At 43.3% G+C, this 11,146-nt stretch overlaps 1 pseudogene; it reads right to left on the bottom strand.

Moving 5' to 3' along the window:
• Nucleotides 1-3,464: 3,464 nt before the first annotated feature.
• On the bottom strand, nt 3,465-6,694 carry LOC102303421 (annotated as a pseudogene).
• Nucleotides 6,695-11,146: the final 4,452 nt, after the last annotated feature.

The raw sequence follows: 11,146 nt of genomic DNA, 5'->3' as shown, positions 1-11,146 counted from the left end.
ACATGAATGTACTGTTGCTGTGTTTTTTTTTATAATGGTACTCGAACACATATGCACATTACGTGATGGCAGAGCTTCAGTATCCTTTGTCATTTTTTTTTTTTTTTTAAGAAATAGGACAGGGGGAATGAATGAGAGAAAGAGGGGGAGAGAAAGAAAGAAAACCAAAGGGGAGAAGAGACGGTGAGAAGGGGGGGGGAAGAAAAACCTGGGTCACCTTAAGAAAACAAAACAAACAAACAAAACAAACAGAGGAGACAGCAAACAACAAAGAGCAACATAATAATAGAGAAAAAAAAGCACCATCACAATAAACTAGCTAGTCATAGATATCAATAGTTACTAAATAATAAACGATATTGTGCAGCACGCAAGATAGACAGCGCACAGTGTGCTTTGAGGCAGCAGCCAAGAAAGCTTTAGTCCGCGTCTGTGAATACCCATGTGTACACCTGTGTGCATACCTGTGTGGATCAGCATGCTTGCATTCCAAAGGTTTCTCCATGTAATGATCTGCTAGGGAGTGTGGGGGGCCACAGCCCCGTCCTCCAGGGTGTGAAGCGGGTATGGAGGAGATCAAAACTCCAGACATCCAGAGGCCCCCAGAACACAAGAGACCATGGAAGACCAACAGAGGGGCAGCCGCGCCACTGTTCCAGTAAGAGCTGAGGAGAGTCCCAGATGAGGGCTCGCCCAGCAGCCGCGGAGCAGAAGCCAGGGGGAGTTGCAGTGACGCGCCCGTGAGCTCCGCCGGCCCCCAGCTGTGCCTGAGTGACCGAGCCCCAGGCCGAGAGGCCGGGCACCCCACCTCCAAAGGGGGCCCGAGCGAGCCCCAGGCCCCAGGCCCCGACAAGCGGCCGCCAAGGAGTGAGCCGGTGTGTACCCGGACGCCCACCCCCAGACACAAAGAACCACCAGCACACCGACACCTGAGGGAGTCCGCCACCGGCAGGGGAATGGTGGTGGGTGGAGATAGGCCTCCAAACCTTGGAGGGCCTGAGTGTCCCCAGAGAGGTGGCGTCTGATACCCAACCTGACATATAGACACAGACATACAGGCACACACAGACACAAACATCCATTCCCACCCTCATGCTCTCATATGCACTACTCCACACTCAACCAACGTGGAAGCATAAAGACGACACACATCACACTCCCCAAGCGTACTCTACAAACCGGGTCTAGGTACCCTTGCCCCTGGAGGGGGGAATCTGCACCCAGACCCAGGTGGTGTTACCCTTTTCCCTGCGGTGGGGGAGGCAGACCACCCCGACTCCGCAGCAGCAGGGAGGCCCCACACCTCCAGACCGCAGTCGGACGGCCAACTCCTCCTACTAGCCCCCCCGCTCCAGCAGGCTCGCAGAGAATGGGGGTGAGAGAAGACTCCAAACCTCCCTCCACCCGCTCATTGTAGTGTTGATGCATGTGTGTCTAAGGTGCATTAAAACCCAGGAGGGCATGGAGCTACCTGCCAGGAGCAGCAGGTAAGCGCATGGTCCCTCCTGCTAGCCCTCAATGATCTAAGTGTATTTCAAAATTGAGAGGTGGGCAAGCGACGTCAGGGGTGAGGTATACACCCTGATGGTAATTTGGACTCCGTGTATCGTGCCCACCCCCAAGATCCTATATGTATGTGTAATGAGAGTGTGAATAATGTGAATGTCTAAGTTGTGGGATAAAATTGAGGCAGAGGCAGCCAGAAGGAGAGGGGGGGTAGCCTCCTCTGCACCCTGGTGACATACCCCTACTCCAAGGCCCTGCATGTGTGGGGTGGGAATACAGTTACTCATATTTTGTATTTTAAATACGTAACGGCGGTACATGTATTCCGTTACTCCCCAACCCTGACTGTAACCATCTCTTAATGCAATTAAAATTAGTGTAAGTAAAAAAACCTTGAAGTTAGGTCAAAAGGACAATGGCATTTATTCACTGATTTCTGAGCAAACAAGTGAGTACACAAAGTCATCAGATTCACAAAACATGCACACCAATTTATTTTGTTCGTACTGTATCACCATGCATACGAATCAGAATGATTGTAAACCAACAGACATGTGCAATCAACACTAAAGGAAGAAAGTAGGGAAAAAATCTGACTAAAACTGGACCTTCCAACTGAGCTTTCCAAAATGTTTCCACTGGAGGGAACAGTTTAAAAAGAAAAAAAGGCTGTGGCTGAAATAATATAAATTTTAATAATAGTGTTTCTTCTGAGATACTCACTGACTGGCTCAAGTAAAAAAAAGTTAAAAAGGGGGAGGGCAAGGAGAACAGAGATGCACGATTTACACACTGTTTGTTAATGTGGCCCAGTGAAAAGAAAAGAATCAAGGTGTTGCAATGGCCCAGTCGAACTTGATTAAAATTCTGTGGCGGGACCTGAAGAGAGCTGTGCATGAATAAATCTCAATGAACTGAGGTACAATTGCAAAGAAGAGCAGGCCAAGATTCCTCCAAAGTGCTGAAGCTGGTTAAACAAGCTATTAAATTATGGGGTATACACAGGCTTGAATGGTCCATATGACAAAGACATACCAAAGGAAAGTGAGTTCATGAGACAACTGAAAGTAAAATCAAAGTAATTATGCATAAATGCTAAAGTGCAAAGGTTGAAGGCTCAAACTTTTATGTATAGTGAAAACAGACAATGGGATATAGATTTAGACTGTATATTAGCGTCTTGGTCTGAAAAGAGGTGCCTTACACCTGTATTGTTTCTAATGATCTACAGCCATCGACTCTTCTGGCTGTATAAAGAAAAAAAGCTGCAGAGTGCAAACGTCTGCCAAGGTAGTTCACTCTGGGCAGTATTTACCCCATATATCATTCCCCATGTAGCCGTAAGTTGTCAATTCAAACAATGGCTGTGAGAAACTTGGGTTTAAAAAGCTGTGTATTGGATTTTTATCACTTTGACTTTCAGATCAATTCTTTGACCTTGAAGGAGAAGCCAGAGGTCAATTTTCGACTAATAAATTGTTAAGTTGACCTTGAAGACCGTGGTGGATGTAAACCAAATTTGAACTCATTGTTAACATGACCCCACTCTACACCCCTACAAAGTTTTATCTGAATTCATTCAAACCTTTTAGAGCTATCACTAACCAAACAACATGTTTAAGCATGCAAACGCTACCAAAACCATAACCTCCTTAATTAAGGTATCAATCCTAAGAAAACTCAAAAAATGGCCGACAGTTAGAGGCAGCTGTCACATCTTTCAGCCCAGAAGTTTTACACTTGGTATAGATTATTACTAGTTATATTATTTTCTTTCTGTTTGCTATTGTTAATAAAGGAAATTAATTGAAGAAATCAGGCCCCTTGCTGCCTGTATGAAAAACATGGATGGCGACTGGGCTATTGGTACTGGTTTTAAGTAAATATTCCTTTTTGAGATAACATTGTCGGATTTTCCTTCTCCAGCCTAATAATCTCATTGACACACTGTGAACTATAAAGACACATCTCCTGGATGCACTGGTACGCATCTTCAGTGATGTATCCTAGGGTCATCAGGTGTTTCGGGTCTCACAACATCATACACCCTCGCCCAGGCGACCCAGCCGGGGGTGATCAGGCCCCGACTTGCGTACCAGTAGCTACCCACGGATCAGCCCTCTTGATCCACAGCCACCTTGTGGCTTTCTCTGCCGCTTCACTCACAGCCTGGATGGCCCTCTTCTTGGCTGCCCCAGCCACGCCCAGCCGGCCTAGGACTTTGCAGAGTGATCGTCCTGCAAAGCCCCTACAACCCACTTCTATGGGCTCATAGAAAGTCTTCCAGCCCCTTCCCCTGCACTCCTGCACTAGTTCCTGGTACTTTCCTCGTTTCCTTTCATTGGCCTCCTCAATCCGCTCTTCCCAGGGCACTGTGAGTTCCAGCATGATCAGCTGTTTTGAGGCCTCAGAAATAATTATCATGTCTGGCCGGAGTGATGTTTTTGCAATGTTCTGAGGGAACTTTAGTTGTTTACCCAGGTCAGCCTGTAGCTGCCAATCAGAGGCTGTGTTGAGGAGGCCAGTTGTCAAATGTGGGCGCACCTGGGCTTTCTCTCCAGCCTTAATAAAAGAGATTGCCTTCCTCAGAGCCTGATGATGCTTGCTGGTGCTGATTGCTGAGGCAATCTTTTCAGCAACTACTCTGAGCACCTGGTCGTGCCGCCAACGATACCGACCATCGGCCAGGGCCCTTGGGGAGCTGCTAAGGAGGTGTTCTAGGGTCCCTCTTCCAGAGCACAGGGGACAGGCAGGTGTCTCGCTCTTTCCCCACAGATGGAGGTTTGCTGGGCTTAGCAGAGTGTCGCATACTGCCGAATCGGATCTGGTGGAAGTCTGCCTGCATGATGTTTGCCCAGGTGACCTTGCGCTGCAAGGTGCTCTCCCACCTTGTCCATGCTCCCTGCCGCTTAAGGCCTACAGCTCTACTTACTCGCTCCTCCTCCACACCTGCTCGGACCTCTTCCTGGAGTAGCTGGTGTCTCTCCTTTCCCTGTGCCCTGCTGACCTGGGCCTTTGGGAAGTACCCCAAGCCTGCTCCCCCTGTTGCTAAGACCCCCATCAGTGTTTTCTGCCTTAGGCGTGACTCCGCCACCTCAACTGCCTTCTCAGCCTTCCACTTTCTTCCTGTCCTTACCTCAATACCTGCTGATGCCACCTTGCAGTCTTTAGAATCTCTGTACTGTAGGGCTTCTCGTGTGCGAGCCACCTTGAACTCTTCTGTGAGACCAGTGAAGGGTAGCTGCACGCTGTTGCTTGGCCCATACAAGGCAGCGCTGGTGAGACTGCGGGGAAGTCCCAGCCACTTACGAAGAAAGCCACTGATCTTTCTTTCAAGGGATTCCACAGTAGTTATTGGAACTGTATAGACAAGCAAGGGCCACAGGATTCAGGGCAGGATGGAATGCTGGTAGATCCAGGCTTTAAATCTTCCAGGCAGGCCAGACTTATCCACCTTAATGAGCCACACTCCCAGCTCCTCATTTGCCTTCTGAATAGCAGTAGAGTCTTTCAGGCTGGAGTCAAAGAGTTTCCCCAAGCTCTTAACTGGTTGTTCCGTTATGGATGGAATAATGGTTCCTGAAATTGAGAACCGGAACTTGTCCGTCACCTTGCCCTTCTTCTTGAGATGAAATGAACACACACAATATCGACTTAAATACACGCCATACCGTACAGTGCTGAAATGATTCAAAGCAGTGCAAGCATTTAGACAATTAAAACTGTAATTGATGGTGCATGGTTCACAGCGCATAACTACAATCAGTGCCCACCATCACATTATGAAAGTGATGAATTGTTATTTGTATTCATTATTTATGATGAATACTGATTGTACTTTAATCACATTTTTCATGGTGATTGTTGTTGTGAGCGATTTATGATGCAGATCTGCAACATAATTAAAGCGGCTTTTCTGTGTATTACGTAAAGTTATAAATAGTGTAAGTAAAATCAAATAACTCAAGGTGGGTTTGAAATGTAAACACTAATTGAACTATTGAACTATCTGTCCTAGTCACACAGCATACTGCACACACTTTGTATTGTTACTGGACCAGATCTCCAGATAATTGACTGAGCAGGACTCTAAACACCTAAGATGTGTATCAGGCTGCTAAAAGGAGAGAAAGGGAGAGGGTGATCAAAACAAAGGGTTGAGAAAAGGATGGATGGACTTCCTTTTGGGAGCATGTAAGATGAAGATTGATGTGGTGGCCTTTTGTTTATTTTTTTCAACAGTTCTTTGTGGCCTGGCTTCTGGACAGTGGAGGTCTGTATCACCAGGCTACAGAGCCAGTGGTGTTTATTTACGCTTTGAACACTGTGGAGACCTCAAAATCCCCAGAAAGGCTTTGAACGCTAGCCTTTCTTGTTTGTGTACAACTTAAAGGAACCATGGCATTAATTTTGCAGTCAAGTGCCACTAAATCCAACCATGAGCAACACAAATGCACACATACACAGGGCACCTTCTGCCTTCCTCTCAAGGGTTGAAATGTAATTTGAAACTGCACTGTAAGCTACTTAATCAAACCATTTGCTTGAGTACTCTGCTGTAACCTGTCATTTCACTTTACCAATGTAACATTTGCCAACCCTGTCCATCATGCTTAATGTTTAAATCTAATGTGATGGTCCCATGCAACACATGTTACATGATTCTTATTCGAGACACATTCTAAAGTCAAAGGTGGATGTCTGCTGTGTGCCAGAGGTAGCACTGATAGATGGACTGCCTGGTGTGACCTGATTCCTAAAAGCAACGTCCATGACTGTGTGCCCTGCAAATTTCAGTAGTATTTGCTTCAAACTGGAGCAATCTAGATAAGGTATTTGTTAGTTGGGGGGGCGGGGGTCATGCAAAGTTGCATCTAGTGTGTGTAAATAGAGGAGCATATTTTAAAGCACTGGCTTCACTTTTCAGACCTGAAAGGTAGATACATCTTTTATACTGTCTTTGATTATTACCCAATCTTTAGGCTTTATGTTTAGACAAACATCCATGCATTATGCTGGTAAACACAAACATGAATGTGTTAGGGTCCACTCCTCTCGTTTGGAGTTTTTTTCGTTTTTCTTTCCCTCTTCTTTCCTTCTGTCCTTGTACTCTCAGGTGGAGCACTGGGCCAGGTTTTCCTGGACACCCTCCTTTTTGGCAAAATTTGTGTTCCTGGGCTTCAGCCATCGTACATGTTGGTAACCCTGGAAATTAAGTCTTGCAGTATTTAAGAACTGGCTGGTACTGTCATTTCTTGCTATGTCGCCTCACGGTGGGCATCAGGCTTGCCGTTGTAAACACTGTTTCCTTGTGTGTGTTTGGTCAGTAATCCTGCTTTTATGCATGTCTCCTGTTGAAAGCTGAACAACAGCTGAAAAAAGCTCCTCTGTTTTTCTTTACCTAAGGATCACAAGCTCCTTTCACTGGTACACTTACCCGCTTCACTCAAGCCGGTAACCTTTTTTGCACACCTGTCAGCCTGCTGCTTCATCTTTTTTTAGGACTCCCTTGGCCATCTGCATACTCACCCTCCTTCAACTGCAAAAGAGAACCAAGTAAGAACTGAATGGAAACTATCTAACTAATATCAAACTATCAAGAGCAATTGGTCATACTCGTCTGAACCTTAATCAATCCATGTTTTCCTCTCCTGCAGAAATCCCTGACCAGCTGCAGTAGGACCTGATTTACATTAGTATGTTATTCCTGCATTTGCTGAGCCGTGGGCGCTTTGCTGTTTTGCAATAGATGATCTGAGTCCTGCTCTTTAGTCCTTGCTCCTGTTCATTATGAGAAACTGCAGCCAACAAGGTCTCAAATTAATTCATATAAAAGCTAAAGACACAGTGTAATGCCTAAAAAAAGAACGATAATGCTTCATGAGCAGTTAAAGTTTGAGTATTATCATCAAGAACTTTGAACATATATCTCACTGAGAGAGAAGAAAATATGGAGTTTTATCTTACAATGCATAAAATCTCTGTCTGTGTGTCTGTCAGGAGACAAGCAACCAACTTGCCACACAGGTACATCTTAGGCCCCTAAGCGTTTGTATCTATAGCAGATATCATGAGACCATGACATTGCCAAGCAGCCAACTAGCAACATGCTAAAATGACCCATTTTTAGCATTGTGCACCTGTGATACCTTATAAAAGTGTGCTATTTTAATTTTTCACAGTAACTTTTAATTATATCCACAGGAGTTGAAGTAGGCATGATATAATATAATGTCATGACATTGCCTGGCAGCCACCTGGCAACTAGCTTAAATTACCCATTTTTAGCAAACAACCATCACTGCTATTTTTGATTAAGTTTTCTCAGTGTGAATAACTAAATCAGTTTCCTGAAGGCACCAACAATATTGTGGGATGGGCTTGTACTCGCTTCCAAAATCTGCACTTCCAAGTACATAAATCTATATGCTGAATTTGGTGTGATGCAATGAAATGCTCAAGAGTAAAAAAGAAATTGGCCTTGAAATTGTTTTCTCTTGTGGAGCTGACCCAAACCAAAATCAGATCAAAATACAAAACATGTTTTCTCTGCTTTTCTTACCTCTTAGAAAGGATCTAAAATACACAATTCAGTCTTGTTCATGCAATATTACTTTTCATACTCTGCAGAGTACATTAACATCAGTCATTGTACTGAATATAATCCATTTACTGTAAATAAGCTTCAGACAGCCAAGTTTTCTTCACAAAGTTAAACAGCTTGTTCACACTGTTCACACCCAAACCCGTAATAACAACACGTGATGTGTGCATATATGTGTGTGGGAGCCTCTATATCTGGCTTTTTCCATATCACTGAAATCCCTTAAGCATTATGTTTATGTTTTCATGTACAGTACGCATATGTGTGGTGGTGCATTTGTGCATTTCTGTGTGAAGGTTAATTAATTCCCAGGACAGGAACACTCAGGGTTTACCCGATTATACATTTTATAATTGGGGTCTCCATGCTCTGTGCATGCAAAAACCTCAGCTGGGTACCAACGATGATGCTTCCATGAGCGGTGGAGGCAGAAATAAACTGTTCAACAGATCAACAGTCCAGTCTTTCTTTTTACAACAGTGGATTAGTGTGCCATATTTACAGCACAGATTGGCTGGCCCAATTAAAGAAAAACCAGAACAAAAAGATAATTTCTCGAGAAAGAAGGAAAAATAATGTATATGTCCAACTTAAAGTGTATAATCCTAAACTAAATCAAACTAATAAATAAACACCTGGGCTAAACCCTCTTTAGCTAGGGCTCCCGGCAATAAAGTCACTGCGATCTGCTAAAATCATCATCAGACACACAAGAGTCTTCAAGAGCTGCTGCAACTTTTAACTATATAGTCAGCAGCAGCATAAATATATTCAGCAATGTCTGTGCTCTTTAACTTTTTGCAATCAACACATCCATCAATATCAAACAACATTTCCCCTACTTCATACCACACTTGGAATGTTCCCTTCCTGGAATTTCTCCCTAAAAGAGATCCAAAAACACCTGGACTGGTTTTTCAGTTCATACGTTTAATCTGCGCGGAGGCTAGCTGCAGTCAGGAGGAGAGGTGAGAAACAAATGAATCGTATACAAATCTTAAAACCATCACTTGCAATCAAACTAGCTTCATGACTTTAGAGCAATTGTGCCAGCAATCAGAAAAGAATCACTAGCCTATTACATTAGGCCTAACACTAAGGCTACGTTCACACTGCAGGCGAAAGCACATCAAATCCGATTTTTTTGACCCTATGCGACCCATATCTGATCATGGTATGACAGTGTGAACGGCACAAATCTGATATTTTCAAATCCGATCTGGGTCACTTTCGTATGTGGTACTGAATCCGATACATATCCGATGTTTTAGAAACAGAAGCACCTCTATTGATTCACTAAATGGAAAAGCTAGATGGTCCCTTGTGTGAATGGCTCCTGAGAAATATTAAGATGTGTTCCTTTTGTATTCTGCTCCATGTGAGACGAGCCTATGGGAGAAACAGTTGGGAGTGAGCAGTTGAAGCTTGTTTGGCCTCCAGTTGACAAAGCAGGGATCTTAGCAGGTCAGGTGGAAAACAGCAGGGAAGATAAGCCCTTGTCTCCTGGGATGGGTTTACCTGCAGAGAGAAGGACTAAATTTGGACCCACCCTGGGAATTTCACGCTGTGATGCTCGAGATGTCTTGGGGATTTTATTTTTTTTTTACCTTGGAGACAATTATGTACGCATTCAACTGCAGAAGACACAGTTGAGATAAACATAGAATCAAGGTTAGCAGCCTGTAAAATTCAAAGCCAGGTAAGATGTGATTGCCATCTTCTAGAGGAAAATAAGAGCACGTTCATCTGTGAGGTAACATTTACCAAGAAAGAGACATGAGTTCCATCTGCTGGCCAAAGATGGAGAAACACCAAGTAGTAACAGGCATAATCGAACACAAAAGGACTGTATGCACGCTGAGGTTTAACAGCATTATTTAAATATCTAAATATACATTTGATTCAGTCTCTACCATAACCATTTATTAAAACTTGTATAAACATTGTTCCTTTTAAGGGGTTGACACTTTAAAATCAAAGAAATGTATACAGTAAGATGCTGACAGCTTGCTTACAGCAAAAAGTAATGCTATTCTGTACTGAGTAAAATTTAAGCTCCAAAGTATAATCCTATGAGCTATTTGGTTAAAACTGAGCAGCTATTATTTTGGTGTTCCTACTGTAATCTCAATAAATGGTTAATTGCTATAAAATATAAATGAATAGCATGTCTTATGTAACCTGAATTCTTGTCTTTTATGAACTATGACAAGACTCAAGTGTTAACCATCATGCCCTACTCAAACTACACCTTCACACTGTTATTGGTCACACAGTCACTGGAAACCATAACACATTCTCATAAAATCATGTGTAAAAATGCAAAATAATTGACTATAGCAATCAAACCTTTTAAGTAATTGAATTGAGTGGAGGAGAAATCATTCCCATGAGTCTTAGTATCACCAAAGAAAAAATAGTTATACTGTAAAAATTGATTTCCTTACAGTGTTCAGACATATTAATAAAGAACTATACATTAGTGCATGGACAACTTTTACACATAAATTGTTATTTGAAAAAAAGTTTTGATTATGCTGAACATTTTACAAATGATATACTAGAAATGTTTCTCAGTCTGACTGCATTTTGAATGCATCCATGTTTGCATTATCTGAGTGAGAGGAGTTCTGAGTGCAGATGCAGTCATTCACTCGTCATGAATCTTGACAGAAAGAACTTGATGTGTGCTGTGTGTAGAGGAATGTTAACAAGCAGAGCTCCTGCTGATAAAGTGAAGCTGACATCCATGCAGTGGCCACTCAAGTGAAAGTAAGGAATATTAATAAAGTGGCCTCTGTCATTTTTTTGTTTTTCTGTTGTCTCATATCATTTTTAGTTTTTGCTTAAAACGTGTATGTACACTGTGTAAAATAGCTTGACAGGACAGATTTTAGTCTGTGTAGATTTTGTTGAAAGTAGCCCTCCTGCAGTCTACGCAGCTGCCTCCACAGCACCCTGACCTGTCTCCGTCTGAACCCACAGGGCCTCTTCCAAGCTGTACACACATCCATCCGCACATCCAGTGTACAGTGT

The sequence above is a fragment of the Haplochromis burtoni genome, unplaced genomic scaffold, assembly GCF_018398535.1.
Source record: "Haplochromis burtoni strain Fernald_Lab_line unplaced genomic scaffold, NCSU_Asbu1 Contig_49, whole genome shotgun sequence".
Taxonomy (NCBI): domain Eukaryota; kingdom Metazoa; phylum Chordata; class Actinopteri; order Cichliformes; family Cichlidae; genus Haplochromis; species Haplochromis burtoni.
Note: the sequence above shows the minus strand (reverse complement) of the source record. Positions and strands in the feature narration are given on the sequence as shown.